The following is a 21,067-nucleotide window of genomic DNA, read 5'->3' as shown; positions in this document are numbered from 1 at the left end:
AATAGATAAAATCACAAAGGAAAGAGAAGAGATCACAACCGACACCACAGAAATACAAACAATTATAAGACAATACTATTAAAAATTGCATGCCAACAAACTGGACAATGTGGAAAAAATGGGCAAATTGCTAGACACCCACACACTACCAAAACTCAAATTGGAAAAGATAGAAAATCTGAGAAGACCCATAACCAAGAAAGAAATTGAGTCAGTTATCAAAAATCTCCCAACAAATAAGAGTCCTGGGCCAGATGGCTTCCAATGGGAATTCTACCAGACATTTAAAGCAAAGTTAATACCTATTCTTCTCAAGCTGTTCCAAAAAATAGAAATGGAAGGAAAGCTTCTAGACTCATTCTATAAAGCCAGTATTACCTTGATTCCCAAACCAGACAGAGACCCCACTAAAAAGGAGAATTACAGGCCAATATCCCTAATGAATACAGATGCAAAAATTCTCAACAGGATACTACCAAATCGAATTCAACAGTATAATTAAAAGCATTATTCACCATGATCAAGTGGGATTCATTCCTGGGCTCCAGGCTGGTTCAGTATTCACTAATCAATCAATGTGATACATCACATTAATAGAAGAAAGGATTAGAACTATATGATCCTTTCAATAGATGCAGAAAAAGCATTTGACAAAATACAGCATCCTTTCTTAATAAAAACCCTCACAAGAAAGTCGGAATAGAAGGAACATACCTTAGCATCATAAAAGCCATATATGAAAGGCCCACAGCTATATAATGCTCAATGGAGGAAAACTTAGAGCTTTCCCCATGAGATCAGGAACATGACAGGGATGTCCACTCTCACCACTGTTGTTTAATATAGTGTTGGAAGTCCTAGCCTCAGCAATCAGACAATAAAATGAAATAAAAGGCATCCAAATTGGCAAAGAAGAAGTAGTCAAACTTTCACTTTTTGCAGATGACATGATACTCTACAGGGAAAACCCAAAAGATTCCAGTAAAAAACTGCTAGAACTGATACATGAATTCAGCAAACTCACAGGATATAAAATCAATGTACAGAAATCGGTCACATTTCTATACACCAATAATGAAGCAAAACAGAAAGAGAAATCAAGAAATAAATTGTGGGAGGCCGGACCCCGGTGCCAGGCTGAGATCGGGTCGAGCAACGGCTCCCTGTTGACTCAGTCAACCCAGTGGTTCCCCCTCCCATTCCCCCACTTGCCAAGGCATACGAAAGCCTTGTCAAGGCTGAGAAAGTTAATTCCTGAAGCCTGTGGTCTGTGGGTGTTGGCAGTAATGTTACCCCCCCTTTTTTCTACCCCGGGTCAAATAGAAACAAACATGGGAACTGGTTTTGCTAGCAATCTATCAACAAGGTCTTGTTGTGACCCGTTTAGAAAGTTCACAAGGTACACAGAACTAAATGTTTTGGTTGGCAGCGATCATGTGAAACCTGTTTATTCTTAGAATGACCTGATCCATAAGAGTCTTATATTATAAAAGATTGTGTACAGCAACAATAAAGCCGTCACTTGGGCCATCAGCCCAGTGGACCCTCTTGTTCCCAAACTGGCTTCTCTTCTCTTTTTTTTCTTATATTCCCCTACCCTCAGGACCCTGATCTCGGTGTTTGTTGCGCCGGTCGCAACAATCAATCCTATTTACAATTTCACCAAGAACCATAGGATACCTAGGAATAAACCTAACCAAAGAGGTAAAAGATCTATACACTGAAAATCATAGACAGCTTATGAAAGAAATTGAAGAAGACACAAAGAAATGGAAAAACATTCCATCCTCATGGATTGGAAGAACAAATATTGTTAAAAGTCAATACTTCCCAAAGCAATCTACACATTCAATGCAATCCCAATCAAAACTGCACTAGCATTCTTCCCGGAGCTAGAACAAATATTCCTAAAATTTGTATGGAACCAAAAAAGACTCTGAATAGCCAAAGTAGTGTTGAAAAAGAAAACCAAAGCAGGAGGCATCACAATCCCAGACTTTACTACAAAGCTGTAATCATATTTGGCACAAAAACAGATACATTGACCAATGGAATAGAATAGAGAACCCAGAATTGGACTCACAAAAGTATGGCCAACTAATCTTCAACAAAGCATGAAAGAGTATCCAATGGAAAAAAAGAGTCTCTTTAGCAAATGGTGCTGGAAAAACTGGACAGCAACATGCAGAAGAATGAAACTGAACCACTTTCTTACACCATACACAAAAATAAACTCAAAATGGATGAAAGACCTAAATGAGAGACAGGAAACCATCAAGACCCTAGAGGAGAAAACAGGTAACAACCTCTTTGACCTCAGCTGCAGCAACTTCTTACTTGACATGTCTCTGAAGGCAAGGGAAATAAAAGCAAAAATTAATTATTGGGACTTCATCAAGATAAAAATCTTCTGCACAGCAATGGAAACGATCAACAAAACTAAAAGGCAACTGACAAAATGGGAGAAGATATTTGCAAATGACATATCAGATAAAGGGTTAGTATCCAAAATCTACAAAGAACTTACCAAATTCAACACCTGAAGAAACAAATAATCCAGTAAAAAAATGGGCAAAAGACATGAATAGACACTTTTCCAAAGAAGACATCCAGATGGCCAACAGACACATGAAAAGATGCCCAACATACTCATCATCAGGCAAATACAAATCAAAACCACATTGAGATACCACCTCACACTGGTCAGAGTGGCTAAAATGAACAACTCAGGGAACAACAGATGTTGACAAGGATGTGGAGAAAGGGGAACCCTCTTGCACTGTTGGTGGGAATGCAAGCTGGTGCAGCCACTCTGGAAAACAGTGTGGAGGTTCCTCAAAAAATTAAAAATAGAACTACCCTATGACCCAGCAATAGCGCTACTAGGAATTTATTCAAAGGATACAGGAGTGCCGATTCATAGGGGCACATGTACCTCAATATTTATAGCAGTGCTATCAATAATAGCCAAATTATGTAAAGAGCCCAAATGTCCATAGACTAATGAATGGATAAAGAAGATGTGGTTTATATATACAATGGAATACTACTTGGTAATTAGAAAGAATGAAATCTTGCCATTTGTAACAACATGGATGGAACTGGAGGGTATTATGCTAAGTGAAATAAGTCAGTCAGAGAAAGACAGATATCCTATGTTTTCACTCACATGTGGAATTTGAGAAACTTAACAGAAGACCATGGGGGAGGGGAAGGGGGAAAAATAATTTTAAGCAGAGAGGGAGGCAAACCATAAGAGACTCTTAAATATAGAGAACAAACTGAAGGTTGATGGGGGAGCAGGGGGGAGGAGAAGATGGGTGATGGGCATTGAGGAGGGCACTTCTTGGGATGAGCACTGAGTGTTGTATATAAGTGATGAATCATGGAATCTACACCCAAACCCAAGAGCACACTGCATACACTGCATGTTAGCTAACTTGACAATAAATTATATTTAAAAAAAAGAAATGTTTAAAATAAATAAAAGTTTATTTTTAAATAAAAAGAAGAATCAGATGGAAATTATAGAACTGAAAAACATAATAATGAAATAAAAACACTCACTGTAGGGGCTATATAGAATAATGGAGATGACAGAGGAAATAGTTGATTTGAAGAGCGAATTTGAAAATAGAAATCACACAATTTGAACAATAGAGAGAGAAAAACATTGAAACAAAAATTAACGGAACCTCGGGGAACTGGAAACAAACAGTACTAAAAAATTTAATGTGCATACAATGAGAGTCCCAGAAGGGAACTTTATATAGTGTCTTCAAAAAAAGTTTTTACAAAAAAGGAAAGGATGATCAAATACATCCCAATTTGGCAAAAGGCTTAAACTTACACATTCAAAAAGCCCAATGACCCTCAAAAAAAAAAAAAAAATCATCAACTCAAAGATCCATGGTCAGACCATATTACTCAAACAGCTTAAAACCAGAGGCAAAGAAAAAGTTATGAACACATCCAAGGAAAAAATTGCACATGCCTAAAAAGAAACAAAAATTCAAAAGACTGTGAAGGTCTTACCAGAAATCTTGACTGCCGAAAGGAAGGGGAACAATATTTTTAACTGCTGGGAGAAAAGAACTGTCAACCCAGAATTCCAAAACTGGTGAAAATGTTCTTCAGGAATGAAGGTGAGAGGAAACTAGCAGAATACATTGTCACAGACCTACTTTAAAATAAATGCTAAAGTTAATTCTTGAAGAGGGAAATGATACTAGAGGAAAACTTGGAGTATCAGAAAGAAATAGAAGCAATATAAATGGTCAAGATCTGGGCAAACATGAAATATTATTCTTCTTTTGATTCTTGAAAATATATAGGACAGTTGAGAGCAAAAATGATAACAGTGATGAGATTTTTCAATGTGTGTAGATGTAATACATACAGAAACTAAAATATAAAGGGGGCAAGGTGGAGGGATTAATATTGTGGCAGGTTGCTATATTCCACTTGAAGTTGTAAAATATTCTAGGTAGACCATGAAAACTTTAATTACCTTTATGGTCATCTCTACAGCAACAACTAGCAAAATTTGCAAAGATATATCCTCAAAAATCACAAGAGATAACTTAAACGGAGTACTAAAATAATATTCAAGAAATCCAAAAAGAAGCAGGAAAGAAAAAGGAAAATGAAAAGAAAAATGAAAGAAAACGAAAAACAGAGAAACAAATAGAGAACAAATAATAAAAAGGCAGAATTGAGGCCAAATATACCAATCATCACATTAAATGCAAAAGTTATAATATAGAGATTTTCAGAATGTATTAAAATTAAAAAACAAGACCCACCTATATACTGTCTATAAGAAACCCACATTAAATGTAATGATGTATGTAGGATAATAAAGTAAAGAATGTGGGGGGAAAGACATGAAAACACTACCAAATAAGGGTGCTTGGGGTGGCACTGTCACTTGGGTGTCCAACTCTTGGTCTCAGCTCAGGTCGTGATCTCACAGTTCATGGGTTCAAGCCCCACATCAGGCTTCTGTGCTGACGGTGCACAGCCTGCCTGGGATTCTGTCTCTTCTTCTCTCTGCCCCTCCCCCACTTGTGCGTGCTTTTCTCTCTCTCTCTCTCTCTCTCTCTCTCTCTCTCTCATTAAAAAAAATAAATTTTAAAAAACACTACCAAAACAAAGATGGGTGATTATAATAACATCAGACAGAGTAGATGTCAAAGCAAGGATAATTAAAAAGGATAAAGAAACACATTAAATAATGATAAAAGAGACAATTCAACAGGAAGACATAAGAATCCTAAATGTATGAGCACTGACAACAGAACTTCAAAATACATGTTAAACCTGATAAATAAAACAAAGGGAGAAATAAACAAATCCACTATTATAGTTGAAGACTTCACATTCCTCTCTCAATAACTAGTAGAACAAGTAAACAGAAAATTAGCAAAGATGTAGAAAAATTGAATACTATCAACCATCTGTATCTAACTGTCATTTATACAACACTCTAGCCGAAGAAGGCAGATACATATTCTTTTCAAGTACACATGGGACCTCATCAATATAGAAACTATCCTTTCTCATTAAACAAACTTAACAAATTTCCAAGAATTAAAATTATAAAAAGCATATGAAACCACACAAAGCAAACCACATGGAGTCATATTATCTGACTGTGCTTCAAGAATACTAATATGCCCCCATATCAATATTCCTGCCCACTCTGAGGTATTATCCTATATAATCTGTGACTGTCAATATGATGGCATATCTCTCCTGTGACTAGGTTAGGTATGTGGCACAGCTGACTCTAAGAAAGGGACATTACCTAGGTGGACCTAACCTAAATTCATGAGGCCTTTATATCTGGGCCTAGAGGTCAGAGACAGAGGAAGTCAGAGACTCAAAGTGTGAGAGGGACTTTGATGGAGGGAGATTCTCCCTTGATAGCTCTGAGATGAACAGGACCACAAAGCAAAGTATGCACATAGATTTTAGGAACCGAGAATAGATATTAGCTGATAGCCAGCAAGGAAAAGAGAATACCTTCAGTTCCCAAACCACAAAGAACTGAATTCTGCCACAACCACACGAGCTTGGAAGAGCATGAGAACAGAGCTCCACATGAGGACACATTTCAGTAGACATATTCGTTTCAACCTGGTGAAATCCTGACAACTCAGGCATACAGTTTCTGGATTTCTTACCTACAGAATGGTGTGATAATAAATCGCTATTGTCTTAAGTCACTGAGTGTATGGTGATTTGTTAAATAGAAGTATAAAGCTGATGTGTTGGCCATAATAAAAGTAAAGCAAGGATCAATAGCAGACAGATGACATGAAAATCTCCCAATTCTTGGGGAAAAAACATGCAATTTCCCCATGGGTAATTCATGGGTCATGGGCAATTAGAAAATGTTTTCTAAAACATTTCAGACCAAAATTGAAGTATATAACGTATCAAAATATGTGGAGTGCAGCTAAAGCAGAGCTTAGAAGATGTACAACCTCAAATGCTTATGTTAGAAAATAAGAAATGTCTCAAATTAACGATCTAAGCTTCCAACCTAAGACACTAGAAGATAAGAGCAAAATAAACACCCCCCCCAAAGAAAACCAGAAGAGATAAGAGTAAAAATCAATGAAATTGAAAAGGGAAAAACAATGAAACTATGGTGAAAATCAATGAAACCAACAGCTGGTTCTTGAAAATGACTGATTGATAAACCTCTTGTAAGACTGACAAAATAAGACAGAAGACACAATGACCAATATCAAAAATGAGGGAGAGAATATCACTACATGTGCCTGAGACACTAAAGGGAAAATAAAGGACAACTACAAACAAGTCTTTACACATAAATTCTACCACTAAGGTGAAAATTGGCCCATCCTTCAGAAACAAAAACTCAAAACTAATCAAGAAAAAGAAATTAAGTAGTTTTGTATCTAGTAAAGAAATTATATCTATTTGTATCTATTAAAGAAATCTATTAAAGATTTTGAAACTAAAAATCTTCTGAAAAATTAATCTCCAGATCCAGATGGTTTCGTTGGTCATTATACCAAACAACAACAACAACAACAACAACAACAACAACAACAACAAAACCACCATTTCCACACAATCTCTTCCAGAAAACAGAAGAGGGGAGAATATTTCCCAATATGTTTTATGAGGCCAGCATTATCTTAAGGCAGATTGTGTATACAACACTATAGACCAATATCTCTCATGAATATAGACAGAAATATTCTATAAAATATTAGAAATCCAAAACCAGAAGTATATAAATAGAATACACCATTGCTGGGGTGCCTGGGTGGCTCAGTCAGCTGAACATCCAACTCTTGATTTTGGCTCAGGTCATGATCTCATGGTTTGTGAGATTGAGCCCAGTGTCGGGTTCAGCGCTAACAGCGTGGAGACTGCTCAGGATTTTATCTCTTCCTCTTTTTCTGCTCCCCCACCGCCCCCCCACCACCATCTCAAAAATAAATAAATAAACTTAAAAAAATACACCATCACCAACTGGGGTTTCTCCCAAGAATGCAAAGCTGGTTCAATATTAGAAAATCAGTCAATGCAATCCACTATATTAACCATCTAAAGAAGGAGAACCATGTTATTAACTGATACAGAAAAGTCATTTGGAAGTATTCAACATTAATTCACCATAAAAATTTAGCACACCAGGACTAACAAGGAACTTCTTCATCTTGATAAAGGGCATCTGCAGAAAACCTATCTAAAATCATACATAACAATGAAGGGAAAAGTTTTCTCTCTAAAATTTGCAACAAGGCAAGAATGTCCTATTCCACATCTCTCCTATTCCTATTCCTATTCCACATCAGACTGGAAGTCCTAATATGCACAAGAAGTCAGAAAAAGAAAGAAATGTCATAGGGATTTAAGGGAATCGGGGCGCCTGGGTGGCGTCCGACTTCAGCCAGGTCACGATCTCGCGGCCCGTGAGTTCGAGCCCCGCGTCAGGCTCTGGGCTGATGGCTCGGAGACTGGAGCCTGTTTCCGATTCTGTGTCTCCCTCTCTCTCTGCCCCTCCCCCGTTCATGCTCTGTCTCTCTCTGTCCCAAAAATAAATAAAAAATGTTGAAAAAAAAAATTTAAGGGAATAAATAAAACTACCCTTATTTGTAAATGACATGATTGTCTATATAGAAAACCCCAAAGAATTTACAAAAAACTCAGAAAACAAAAAACAAAAAAATCCTCTTACAGTTGATAAAAATGGGTTTAGCAAGATCACAGATTGCAATATCAACACACAAAAATCTAATGTGCTTCCCTATGCTAGCAATGAACAATCAGAAATCAAATTTATTTACACAAATAGAGAAGTGCCTGGGTGGTTCATTTGGTTAAGTGTCCAACTTCCGCTTAGGTCATGATCTTGTAGTTCATGAGTTCAAGCCCCACATCAGGCTCTGTATGGTACAGAGCCTGCTTGGGATATTCTCTCTCTCTCTCTCTCTCTCTCTCAAAATAAATAAATAAATTTAAATAAATAAAGGGGATTAATAATACACTTATCTTGATGAGCACTAAGTAATACATAGAATTGTTGAATCATTACATTGTACACCTGAAACTAATATAACACTATGTTAATTATAGTTCCATCAAAATAGTAAATAAAAATAAATAACAGCTAGCAAAAAATGATAATCATAATACCATTTTCAATAGCCCCACAAAGCAAGTAGTTAGGCATAAATCTAAACTATTATGTGTATCAGCCATGTGTTTAAACTGCAGCTGCTGAAAAAAAGAAAGAAAAAAAACTAAATAAATGGAGAGGCTCCCAATTACAGTGAAATGGAGGCTCAATGTCTGTCCTAAAATTGATCTGAAATTCTAATGCAATTCCTATTAAAAGACCAGCAAGATTTGTAGATCTATACAAGCAGAGTCAAAATAATTCTGTGAAAGAAGAATGAAATTGGAATACTCATTCAATTTTTAGAATCACTATAAAGCTACATTAGAAGAGAACATGGTATTTGCAAAGGAACGGACACACTAATCAACAGAACAGAATAAAAAGTCCAGAAAGAGACCCATATATACATATATATGGACTTCGTTTGAAAATAAATTGGATGGATATATATATATATATATATATATATATATATATATCTGGATATATACAGATATATATATCCAATTTATTTTCAAACGAAGGCCAATGCAACTTACCAGAGAACAAACAGATTTTTTTTTTTAATGGTGCTAATTACAACCAATTTACTTTCAAACGAAGGCCAGTGCAACTTATCAGAGAACGAACAGGGTTTTTTTATGGTGTTAATTAATTGAAAAACTAAATGAAAATCATCATCATCATCATCATCATCATCATCTCATCTAAAACCTCACCTCTTATAAAATAATGAACTCAATATGGATCATAGATCTAAATGTAAAATGTAAGTCTATCACACACTTAGAAGAAAACATAGGAGAAAATCTTCCTGACACTGTATTAAGAAGAGATTCTTAGACATGACACCAAAAGGACGTCCATAAAATAAAATTAAAAAATAATTTGGGCTTAATATAAATTAAAAACTTTGCTCTGCAAATGACATTGTTGGAAAACAAAAAAGATAATCCACAGACCCAGAGAAAACATTTGCGAATCACATACCTGAGAAAGGACTTCTATCCAAAATATATAAATCACCTTCAAAACTAAACTGTAATAAAAAGCAACTCCCAGAATTGACCAATCACCTAAGAGAGTAGGAAGAGCTTGCACTCCTTCAGACCAATCAGTAGCCACATGAGTATTGGATTCCCCACCCTATCAGACAACCTCCAATCAGCCTATAGTAATAGAAAGGCAAGATAGGAGGCGGGTCCAGCATAGTCTCCACGGTAACCCATGGCGGGTTGGAGTGACGGAGAGCCTCCTTGTACCCAGATCCAGATGCCCTGATGGGAGGTGTTTGAAGGGGCAGGGAGGGAATTTACGGGGGATAGGGTGGGAGAAAGCATGGGTAGCGGCAGAATGAGGGGGCAAGAAGGGTTTCAGGACGCAGAGGGGGTGTTATAAGAAGAGAACTATTTAGAGGGAACACTGGTTTAGGAGAACAGGGAGGCTGCTATGAGTGGAGGAAGGAGAGGTTCAGACGGTCAGGACGCTGGTTTCAGAGGTGGAGAGAAGGTGGTAGAGGGAGAAAGGGCAGGCCTTTATAAGAGGACAAAAAGAGGCTATGAGACTATGACAGGGAGAGGACTTAGAGTTTAGAGTTGGTCAAAGAAGGTCTTAAGAGGAGCCAACAGAGAGGTAATGGGTGGGGAGAAGGGGAAGAGAGCAGTTTATGGGCGAACAGTAAGGCTCATAACAGGACCACGACAGGTTCATGGGGACAAAGTGAGGGATATTACAAGTGGGATAAGGAGAGAGCTATTGGAGACATTCACAGTTTTATAGGGTAAGAGTTTTATGAGGGAACAAGGGAGGTTTCACAGATGAAAAGTGAGAGTGTTCAAGTGTTGAGTAGGGGTCTTCTTATTAGGGTGTTTTATAGGGGCAAAAAGAAGGCTGCTTTGGGAGGACCATGAGGGTGTTATAGGAACAGAGTTTGTTAACGACTCAGTTGACGTTTCACGAAGGACAAGTGAGAGTCATCAGAGTCAGTAAGGGGTTTTGTGGGGGTGGTGTTAGGGGCCAAGTGAGACATGCTGTAGGGACCTGAAGGCAGTTATAGAAGACAGGGAGAGGTTATAGGAGACAGGGAATGGGCAGGGATTATAGAGCATAGGGGTGGAGGGATGCTGGGAGATCCAGGTAGAAGGAGGTATTGGAATAAGAACAGATTAGAGGGCACATGGTAGGAGTTAGAAGGGGCTGGTAAGAGTTTTTAAGGAAATCAAAGAAGAATCTATACAGCCAAATATCTTGAAAAGGAGTCAGAGGGGACAGCACAGTACAGAAGCCATACTGAGCCATAACCCACTCCCTCTCCACAGGCGTTTGAAATTTTGCAGGACAAGCCCCCCAGAGACCACATGTGCCTGTCCATTTGTGCCTTACTCCTGTGTTTTCCCATAGGCATTGTAGCCTTGATCTTCTCTCTCCAGGTGGGAATCTGCATCAGGCTAATCCTCTCCTCCTTTCCTTTTCATCCTGGCCTTGACCCTGACTCAAATTCTTTCTTTTGTCCCTCCTGTGGGCTCAAATCCCCACCTGCGTCCTTACAGTCCCATAGCTCACCCATTACAATAACCCACTGAAGCCAACTATTCCTGTCCCGCCTCTCCCCTCTAATCAGACAAGGCACAGCAACAAGTGGAATAACTGAGCCTTGGCAGCTGAGACGTCCCAGCAAGTCTACTACATGGCAGTCTTGGGGATTGTCTTGGGAAGCATCATCACACTCGCCATCTTGATTTTCCTCCTGGTGGACTTATTTTCTCGTTAACCTCCTTTTCAGCAAACCACTAAAAATATATAACAGTGTTACATACCTTGGCTCTAAGTATCCCTTTGGGCCAAATGGGACACCTGTTCCAAAATGTCTGGTTGCCAAGTGTTGACAGCCTGAGCCAGCACCTTGAGGTAGTTGATGGGGCAAGAAAGGGGCAGGTTGGGCAGCCCACTGGACCTTCAGGACCAACCCTGGGATCTTGCCAAGGGATGGGGGCCATGGAGGCAGGGTATGCCACTGTTTCCCCAGGGAAGTCTCCCCTCCTGCTCACATCATGCATTCATGTCATAAATCCGTTCATGCCAAGGACCTTAGCTCTGCAACCTGACTCTGGAGATACAGCAGTGACCACTTCAGTTCCAACCACACCCCTCTCAGAACTTATAAATCAGGTAAAGATAGACATATCATCAGAGAGTGATAGTTCAGTGTGGTCTAGTCTCTAGTAGGGTGAACCTAGAGAGGACGGTTGTAAGAGGCCTGACCTAATCTTGGGTACTTATGGTCTACCAGAAAGCCAGGAAGTCAAGCAGCTGTCAGTGAACTGATAAGAATTCAGGTCAAGTTACAATTGTGGAGAGCTTCTGTTACAGTTATGATGGCCTCGTGTCCCCCCTCACCACCAAAGCTTGTCATTTATTCATTATTCAACAAATAATTTCTTAGCACCTATGACTTATCAGGCACTGTACCAGGAGCTGGAGATTCAACAGAGCAAGATAAGTCTCCTTTCTGAAGGAGCTTACATTCTACTGGGAAAAACCATAAACAAATAGACCTCTAAGTAAATAAGATAATTACAGGGAGTGGTAAATGATAAGGAGAGAAATCAAATAGGGCAATAAGCTAAAGCAGTGCCACTAGTGGTTCACTTCTGTTGATGGTCTGCAACAAGATTAAGTGCAGAAATTTCCAGTAAGCAGTTCAAAACTCACAGAAATTTGACATGGCCGTGACATCCAACAATAGAATCAACAGACTTGTCTTATTGGACAGGGCATAGACCAAAAGAATCTATCTGTACATGACATTTTGGAGATATCAAAAAATGAGTCCTACTCTGCAACCACAAATAGTTTGAGGTACACTAAGCTAGAATGAGGTCTAGGAGTATATTGTTTAGAGTTATGCCAGTGGCTGTAACAAATAAACCCCACCATTTCAGTAGCTCACAAAATAGCTTACTTCACACTTAAAGAACCTCCCAAAGTGGGCATTTCTGGTTGCCCACATATTAAGTTAGGGATCCAGGCTCCTTCCACTTGCTAATTCCACCATCATAAGTGCTTAGAGTCTTCTGAACCTAGGCAGATGAGAGACTAGAGAACCCCCACTTGCTTCTTAAAATCCTTAGCCCAAAAGTGAATCCTTATACACTCTTGGATAGAAATGTAAATTGGTACAGCCACTATAAAATATAACATGGAGGCTCCTCAAAATATTAAAAATAGAAGTACCACATGATCCAGCAATCTCACTTCCTTGGGAATATATCTAAAGGATAAAAATCACTGTCTCAGAGATATCTGTACTCCCGTAATTACTGCAGCCTTATTCACAACATCCAAGATATGGAAATAGTCCTCCAATGGACAGAGGAATAAAGAGGATATACCAATACATATACAAAGAAATATTATTAAACCATGAGAAATATGAAATCTTACCATTTGCAACAATACGGATAGACCTTGAGGGCATTATGCTAGTAAAATAAGAAAGAGGAAGACAAGATGTATGGTATCACTTATGTATGAAATCTAAAAAAGCCAAACTGACAGAAACAGAAAGTAGAATGATGGTTGCCAGGTGGAGGCTGGGGGAAATGGGGACAGGCTGTTAAAAAGATACGTCACTCAGTTATAAAATGAGTAAGATCTTAGGATCTAATGTATAACATGGTGGCTATGGTGAACAATACTGTATTGTATACTTAAAATGTGCTAAGAGAGTAGATCTTAAGCATTCTCACCAAAAAAAAAAAAAAAAAAAAATAGGTGCGAGGTAATGGATGTATTGATTGTGGTAATAATTTCACAGTGTATATATCAAATAACTATGTTGTATACCTTAAATATGTCACATTTTTGTCAATTATACCTCAATAACAAATAAAGCTTTGGTGCTAGGTGACATACACCTCTTGCTCTCAGTCCATTGGACATAGCTAATCTCATGGCCTCACCTGGTTGCAGGGGCCTCTGGAAAATGTAGTCTTAGACTGCACAGCCAATAGACACCTAGTTGGCTTTGCCACAGAAAGTCTTTCTAAGATGTTCTTTGAGCTGAGACATGGAAGCCCAAGTGTAAGAGCTGCTCCAAGAACTGTGAGAACAGGGTTCCCAGAGTAGGAATGGCAATCAGAAAACCTTAATGCTGGAATGAGCTTGGAGATTCAAAGAACAAAAAGGAGGCCATTGTGGCAGTAATGTCACACATATACTCTCCAAAGCAGGTGGGGTTCTCTCTTCCCTGTAAGAACCCTTGTAGGTGCTTATGAAGGTCCCTAAGATGACCCCCAATCCCAGCTCTCCTGAAGAGGAAATCCAACACTTGTCCTTTACCTTCAGTCTGACAGAGATCTGCTCACAGGAATCTTTGCAGACATACGGCTGCCTATCTTTAGGACCTCCAACTCCCTCCATGCCTGGCTCTGCCCTGGGTGATGCTGGGGATACAGCAGTGACCAACACAGACCCCATCCCTGCCCTCAGGACATCTGCAGTCCAGTGGAGAAGACAGGCTAACCACCAGATGGGGCTGTGAATTGTTCTTTCATTTATTCTTTCATTCAGTGAAGTTCTATTGTTCATTTATTACAGTGCCATTCTGGTGGTGTGTGAAAGATGATAAACTTAAGTAAGAAAATATTAAGAGTACTGGGGAATAAAAATAAAGCATGGTAAGGGTGATTGGAAGTATTGGAGACAGGGGAGGGGCTATAGTTTGAAATAGAAAGGCAGGTAATGCCCCAATTAGGATCTGACTTTTACCAAAGACTTGCAGGACTTAGGAGAGGGAACCAGACATGTATCTGGGGCGAGAGTCTCGGGCAGATGGAACTACTAGTACAAGGGCCTAGAGGAAGGGGCACATCTGATATTTCTGAGATATAGTAAGGAGGCCAGTATAGCTGAAGTGAAGTAACGTAGGGAATGGTTAGAGATGCAATCAGGGAGGTAACGTTGGCAAGATCAAAGAGAACTTACTTTACTCTGAGTGACATGAACAGACATTGGAAAGGTAAGTGACCTGTGCCAACTCAGGTGTTAATAGTCTCTCTCTAACTCTGGAGGGGAGGAGACTTTGGTGCACAGGTGACGGCAGGGAGACTCATGTGATATTCCAGATGGGAGGTGATAGACTATTAGGCCAGAATGGGGAAGAAGAAAGGGAAAAGCCTTGATGATTTTTAAGGGAAATAGGAATTGCTGATGCATGATATGGGTGTAAGAGAAAGAAGGAATTTTGGCCTCGGGAACCGGAATCACAGAGCTGCCCTTGTCTGACCTGGAGAAGTCGTAGAGAAACAAGTCTGGGGACTACACTGTAATGGTCATTCTAAGGTTTAGGAGCCAATGTTCTGGCTGCAGGCTGGTTCAGCAGTGGGCATGTGACGCTGCCTGAGCAAATGAAAATGGGATAAATGGTTTCCGGAGCTTATGGTAGAGAGAAGCAGCCCACCTCTTCCATGTTACCTTCTAAGACCACATCTTTCTCCTCCACCTCGGCTGGTGCAGGGTAAGCTGTTCTGCAGCCAGGTGGAAGAGGCTAAAGCTACTAGAATGAAGGAGGAGCCAAAAAAGAAGCAAGTGCGAGAAAGAGGAGCCAGAAACTGGGTCCCCAATAACATCATGATAGTCTCTGAGCCGTCAACTGTTTGCAGGCACTGTTCAAGGAGCTCATGCATGTTGTCTCATTTAAACCCCACAACACTAAAAACAGATATTATTACTGTCCCAAATTCATAAATGAGAAACTGAGGCTGCAGAGATTGAGAGACTTGCCCTAGATCATTTAGCCTGTGAGTGGTGGAATGAGGATTCAAACCCAATGAGTCAGACTGCAGAACTTTTGCTCATGATAATTGCCTTTCAGTGTTTGAGCTGCTGGATTACACCTCACCTGAACCAGGACAAGGCAGTACCTCTTTTAAATCACATGAACCAAGATATTTCTTATTTGGGAGAAAAAACACTACACTGAGTTGGGTTGGGGACATTTGTAACCAGAAAGAGGCTTAGCTGTGAGAGTCCAGAGGAGGTAATCCAACCAATCTGGGGTCGGGGGTAGGGGGAGTCAGAGAAGTCTTGCATGGAAGGGCACATCTGAGATAAGACTTAAAAGACTGAGGAGGAGGTAGCCATTGAAGGTAATGAAGGGTGATGGAGGTAGGGAGCACAGCAGGAATAAAATCCCAGAGATGGGAAGGAGGGAGCCTTGACAGGTAATGCCCCAGTGACAACACTATCTTCCTCTCTGGAAAGGTCTTAACCTAAGGATAAGTGTCCTCCACTCAGCCCAATCATCTCTCCCACCAGCCCTCTGCTAAGCCTCAACTCTGTCATCGCCTGCCCCAGTTACCGGCCCTGGCCTGTCTCCTCCTCTGATCCACCATCTACAGAACACCCAGAATGTTCCTCCCACTTTTTTTTTTTAACTTTTAATTTCATAATTTATTTAAATAAGTGTTTCAAATCTACAAACTGTGAAGAAAAAGTCTAGCCCCCAAGTGACATCCACACTTGGCAGATGTAAACATTTTCCTATACTTGCACCGGATCTCCTTTTTGGAAATTAAATGTTGTATGTACAAATTAAATGCCTCCCCCTTCTCCTCTGTTCTCTTCTTCCCTCCCTCCATCCCTGAAAGAAACCACCAAACTCATGTTGCCGTAAACAAATTCTATGTGTATTTTGTACTTTTACTCAATGGATGTGGACACACTTGATGGTGTAGAGTTGTTGCGTTTGGGTGTGTAGTAGTCCTTGGTGACTTCTGCCAAATCTTTCCAGCTCTTCATCTTCCAAGACTCACCTTCTGGGTCTCTCACCTGGTCCAGTTGATGTTTCAGTTGACATGGTCATAAAAGGTCAATTGTTAGTAGGAAATTACAGACAGGATAGTCTAAAATGTGCCAGATGTTGATCACAAATTTTAAAACACTATGTCCAAGAGGTAAATGATAAGAATCCATCTCTGGGTATTAATGCGACTAAAGAAGGTTTTATCCCCCAAAAGTAGTGTCCTATAGATGACACTTCTTAAGCTTTACTATGCATACAAATCACTGATAGATTTGATCAAAATGCATGTTTAGGGGGCGCCTGGGTGGCTAGGTTGGTTAAGCGTCCAACTTTGGCTCAGGTCATGATCTCACAGTTCATGGGTTCGAGCCCCACATCAGGCTCTCGGCTGTCAGCAAAGAGCCTGCTTTGGACCCTCTGTACCCTTCTCTCTCTGCCCCTCCCCAGCTCATGTGCGCTCTCGCTCTCTCTCTCAAAAATAAATTAACATTAAAAAAATTTTTTATTAAAAAAATTTAATGCATGTTTTGATTCACTAAGTCCAGGAGTGGAGGGGCAAGGGATTCTGTATTTCTAACAAGCCCCTGGAGAATGCTGGTCTTTGAACACCTTGTAATACAGCAGCAAATTACAGACACTAATGTGAAAGCTTGAAGCTTGTCAAACAGGGACCAGGAGCAGAATACAGGTGATGATGATTATTTTGTCAAGTATATTGAACAGACCGAACACAGTAGGGGTACAGAGGGGACTTATATTTCTTCTGTAAGATGCCAATCTCACCTTTTTGTATCAGCCTTTTGGAGGGTGGAGACGAAAACATCCTCTTCTTATGTAAGAGAGGAAGAGGAAAGCCACTGCAACTTCCTCTGTGAACGACAGCTTGAGGTAACAGTAATTCCACAGGCATCCAGAGTCTCTGCTTAGAGTGTATCAGGGTTCCATCAGAGAAGCTGACCCACTGGGGGGATGGACAGATGGACAGATAGATAGATAGATAGGCAGATGAACTGGGATTTAACCTTATGCAATTGGAGTTATGAAGCAGTCCCTAACATTGTGGTCTTAGGGTCTGATGCTGGCACTCGAAGTGCACAGGGCAGGCAGTTAGGAAAGGAAGACAGACATAAAGTGGGGAGAAACTCAACAAGGGGGCCTCTGCCCTTGGTGGTGTGAACGTCCACAGGAACAGCTGCCATCCTTCATTACGGCGATAAACCCACACCTGGCCCAGGAGCTGAGAAGCTGGGGGTAAGATCCAGGAAAAGGTGAAACAACTGCTGGCCTGGCTGCTGCCATGTGCAAACATGATGACCCAGCAGAGCCAGCCAGTGATAACCTGTGTGATCTACAAAACGGCAGCTGCTTCACTTCTGCCCACCAAATCTTGCCCAAGCCTCTCTATGGGTCCATCCTAATTGAAATCACACAGAGAAGGTAATTCCAAGATACAGTTCGTTCAGCCTGGTCAAGCTGACACGTTACAAAGCCACAGCACAGAGACTGGAGGAGAGTGGTGAGAAGCTCATCAGTGACTGCCGGGGAGATGGTCACATAAGCAGCTTGAGTGGATGTTTCTAATAATTTCCGGGTGGCATTTCTTTAGAGTTGGAGGGGAAACTGTAGTAGTTATCTCTTATTTGGTTTTAGCCTTTCTTCCAAAACATACAGAATCCTTTTATGTCATAGCTTCAGTCAAGGTGTATCTGATTAGTTATCGTTAGGTCATGGTTATAGATGTTTCATTAGATAATATTCCAACTTTCAGCCAATTCTCTTTTTCAATAGATTTTATTTTTCACGAGCAGTTTTATGCTTACAGAAAGTTACACAAAAAGAAAAGAAAGTTCCCATATACTTCCTGTCCCTCCACACATATTTTCCCTTATTATTATTACCATCTTGCAGGTACCTTTGTTACAACTGATGACCAAGAGTAAACATTATTAACTAGAATCTATGCTTCACATTAAGACTCACTCTGTATTGTACAGTCCTGTGGCTTTTTATAAATGCATAATGTGATGTACCCACCATTTCAGTATCACACAAAATAGTTTCACACTCCTAAAAATGCCAAGCCTCGGGGCGCCTGGGTGGCTCAGTTGGGTAGGCATCCAACTCTTGATTTTGGCTCAGGTCATGACCTCACAGTGGTGTGCACTGATGGCATGGGGGGCCTGCTTGTGATTCTTGGCTCTCCCTCTCTCTCTCTGCCCTACCCCGCTTGTGTTCTCTTTCTCTCTCACACACAATAAATAAATAAACTTAAAAAAAAAAAAAAAAAAAAGCCGAGCCTCACCTTTCCATCCCTATCCCCCACCTCATGATCTCCTGGCAACCACTGGTCTAGTTTTGCCTTTTCTACAATGCTATATATTTGTAACCATACAGACGATCTTTTCAGATCGCTTCCAAAGTGGCTGTATCATTTTGCACTCCACAGCAATGAATGAGATTCCTGTTGTTCCACATCCTCGACAGCATTTGGTACCTAGCTTTTTTAAATGGATTTTAGACATTCTAATAGGTGTGCAGAGTTATCTCATTGTTTTAATTTGCAATTCCTTAATGACATGATATCAGCAACTTTTCGTGCTTATTTGCCACCTGTACATCTCCTTCGGTGAGATATCTGTTCATAACTTTTGTCTATTTTTAAGTAGATTATTTGTTTTCTTATGGTTGAGTTTTAAGAGTTCTTTGTATATTTTGGATACAAGTCCATCTTCAGGTATGTGTTTTGCAAATATTTTCTGCCAGTCTGTGATTTATCTTTTCATTCTCCTAACAACCAGTACTTTCTTTTTTTAATTTTTTAAATTTCGTTTATTTATTTTTTAATTTACATCCCAGTTAGTCAGCATAGAGTGCAATAATGATTTCAGGAGTAGATTCCAGTGACACTTCTTCTTCATATCCCAACAAGAGTCCTCCCTAATGCCCCTTGCCCATTTAGCCCATCCCCCCACCCTCAGTTTGTTCTCTGTATTTAAGAGTCTCATATATGGTCCCCCTCCTTGTTTTATATTATTTTTGCTTCCCTTCCTTATGGTCATCTGTTTTGTATCTTAAAATTCCACATGAGTGAAGTCATATGATATTTGTTTTTCGTTCCATCCACATTGTTGCAAATGGCAAGATTTCATTCTTTTTGATTGCTGAGTAATACTCGATTGTATATATATACCACATTTTCTTTATCCATGCATCTGTCGATGGACATTTGGACAGTACTTTTAAAGCCCCTGGAAAGGCTCATAGACCAATGGCAGACATGCTAATTCATTTTGTTTTTTAATAGCAAAACACCCTACAAAAGGCAGAAGGGTGGCGATGTTTGAGAGAAACGGCACCTTTTGAGAATTAAGCATTGTGGAGTAGTAGCTGCTAATCTTTCTTCCAGGAAACCCACCTGGATTACATCAAGCCCCTGGCACCCCCTTCTGCTTCTCAGCCCTTATGAAGCACTTAGAAGCTGGACTCAGCTTCTCCCCGAAATGTGCTATCTCAGTGGTGATGCCATGTCCCCTTGTCCCTGGGCCAGTGACTCAGCCAGTCCTTGGATGTCCCCTTAACTCCTCACACCCACATTGTTATCAGCATCTCCCCCAAAGCTGTCCCTTCTCTCACATCAGCATTTCAAGGTCTGCTCCATCTAATCCCCAGCCCAGAGCTGGGACCTCACCCTGGATACCCGGCCCTCTACAGCCAATCAGTCTCATGACCCACTCAGTGTCCTCCTCTCTTCTCCGCATCCCTACTTCACCCACCATTGCCCTCGACCCCCACACCTCATCCTGCCCCACCCTCGTCCCTCAGTCCCCAGCTTTATTCTCACCCCACCACCTCTCCCCTCATTTGTTTATTGAATAACTACTTAGAGACTTGGGCTTTATACTGGACACCGAGGACAGAGTAGTGAGCTGGGCATGCATGCTCGGTAAAAGGTCCCTGAATGTAGCCATTCCTCCGGGGCCTGTCTGAGGCTGAGTGGGCTCTCCAGAACCCCAGCCCCAGTATCCTGTGCTTTCAGGGGCGGCCGACAGACCTCGCACACTCCCTGTGTCCCCAACTGACCCAGTCCTGCAGCTTATACTCTATCCTTACCTGGTGGTGGTGAGGCGTCTAACTCCCCCACTGAACTGTGAGCTCCACATGGGACTGGACCAGTCTCCTCCACCGCGATGTCCCCAGGGCAGGGTCGGCAGCGTCGGCTCACGAATGTTATGGAATGGTAAAGACGAACGAATACCTGGAAGATTGCGTGCCAGGGAAATATTAGGGTCCTGCTATCGGCCCCCTATCCCTCAGACCGGAAACACTCTGTTTCTGAAATCAAAGAGCATAAGTTTGGCATCTCCGCACCTGACCTCCAAGGATGAAAGTCCCATTTTGTCAAGAAAATCGAGGGAGGCATTTGGGACCTTTTGCCTCTTGGGGACACTTGGTGGTGAGCGGGAGGAGGCCGAAAGCGAAGAGGCCTCACCGTTTCTCCACACCCCTTTCGTCTTCACTCGAAGGGACCCATCCAGGAGGAGCCAGACACGCAGGACTGCTCCGCGACGCTGAAGAGCCGCGAGGCCCCAGCCTGC

General features: G+C 40.8%; 1 protein-coding gene and 1 long non-coding RNA gene across 6 annotated transcripts in view; one reads left to right on the top strand and one right to left on the bottom strand.

Annotated features, from left to right (window-relative positions):
• ATP4A (ATPase H+/K+ transporting subunit alpha) overlaps window positions 1-21,067 on the bottom strand; it is a 98,598-nt gene that overhangs the window by 75,584 nt on the left and 1,947 nt on the right. For 2 of the 5 annotated variants that reach the window (XM_058709268.1, XM_058709269.1), the window contains exons 1-2: window positions 20,841-21,051; window positions 20,583-20,727 (exon numbers count right to left, since the gene is read on the bottom strand). The gene's annotated coding sequence lies outside the window, so the exon portion shown is untranslated. Of the gene's footprint in view, window positions 1-20,582; window positions 20,728-20,840; window positions 21,066-21,067 lie in introns of those variants that run through there. The other 3 variants (XM_058709272.1, XM_058709270.1, XM_058709273.1) reach the window with 3 other exon arrangements.
• On the top strand, window positions 9,860-11,483 carry LOC131500290 (uncharacterized). Its single transcript, XR_009256220.1, has 3 exons — window positions 9,860-9,955; window positions 10,987-11,097; window positions 11,289-11,483. It is a non-coding gene; the product is annotated as an uncharacterized LOC131500290 (long non-coding RNA).

This window comes from Neofelis nebulosa, chromosome 17 (genome assembly GCF_028018385.1).
Source record: "Neofelis nebulosa isolate mNeoNeb1 chromosome 17, mNeoNeb1.pri, whole genome shotgun sequence".
NCBI classification, from domain to species: domain Eukaryota; kingdom Metazoa; phylum Chordata; class Mammalia; order Carnivora; family Felidae; genus Neofelis; species Neofelis nebulosa.
This window is presented reverse-complemented; position numbering and strand designations above follow the sequence as displayed.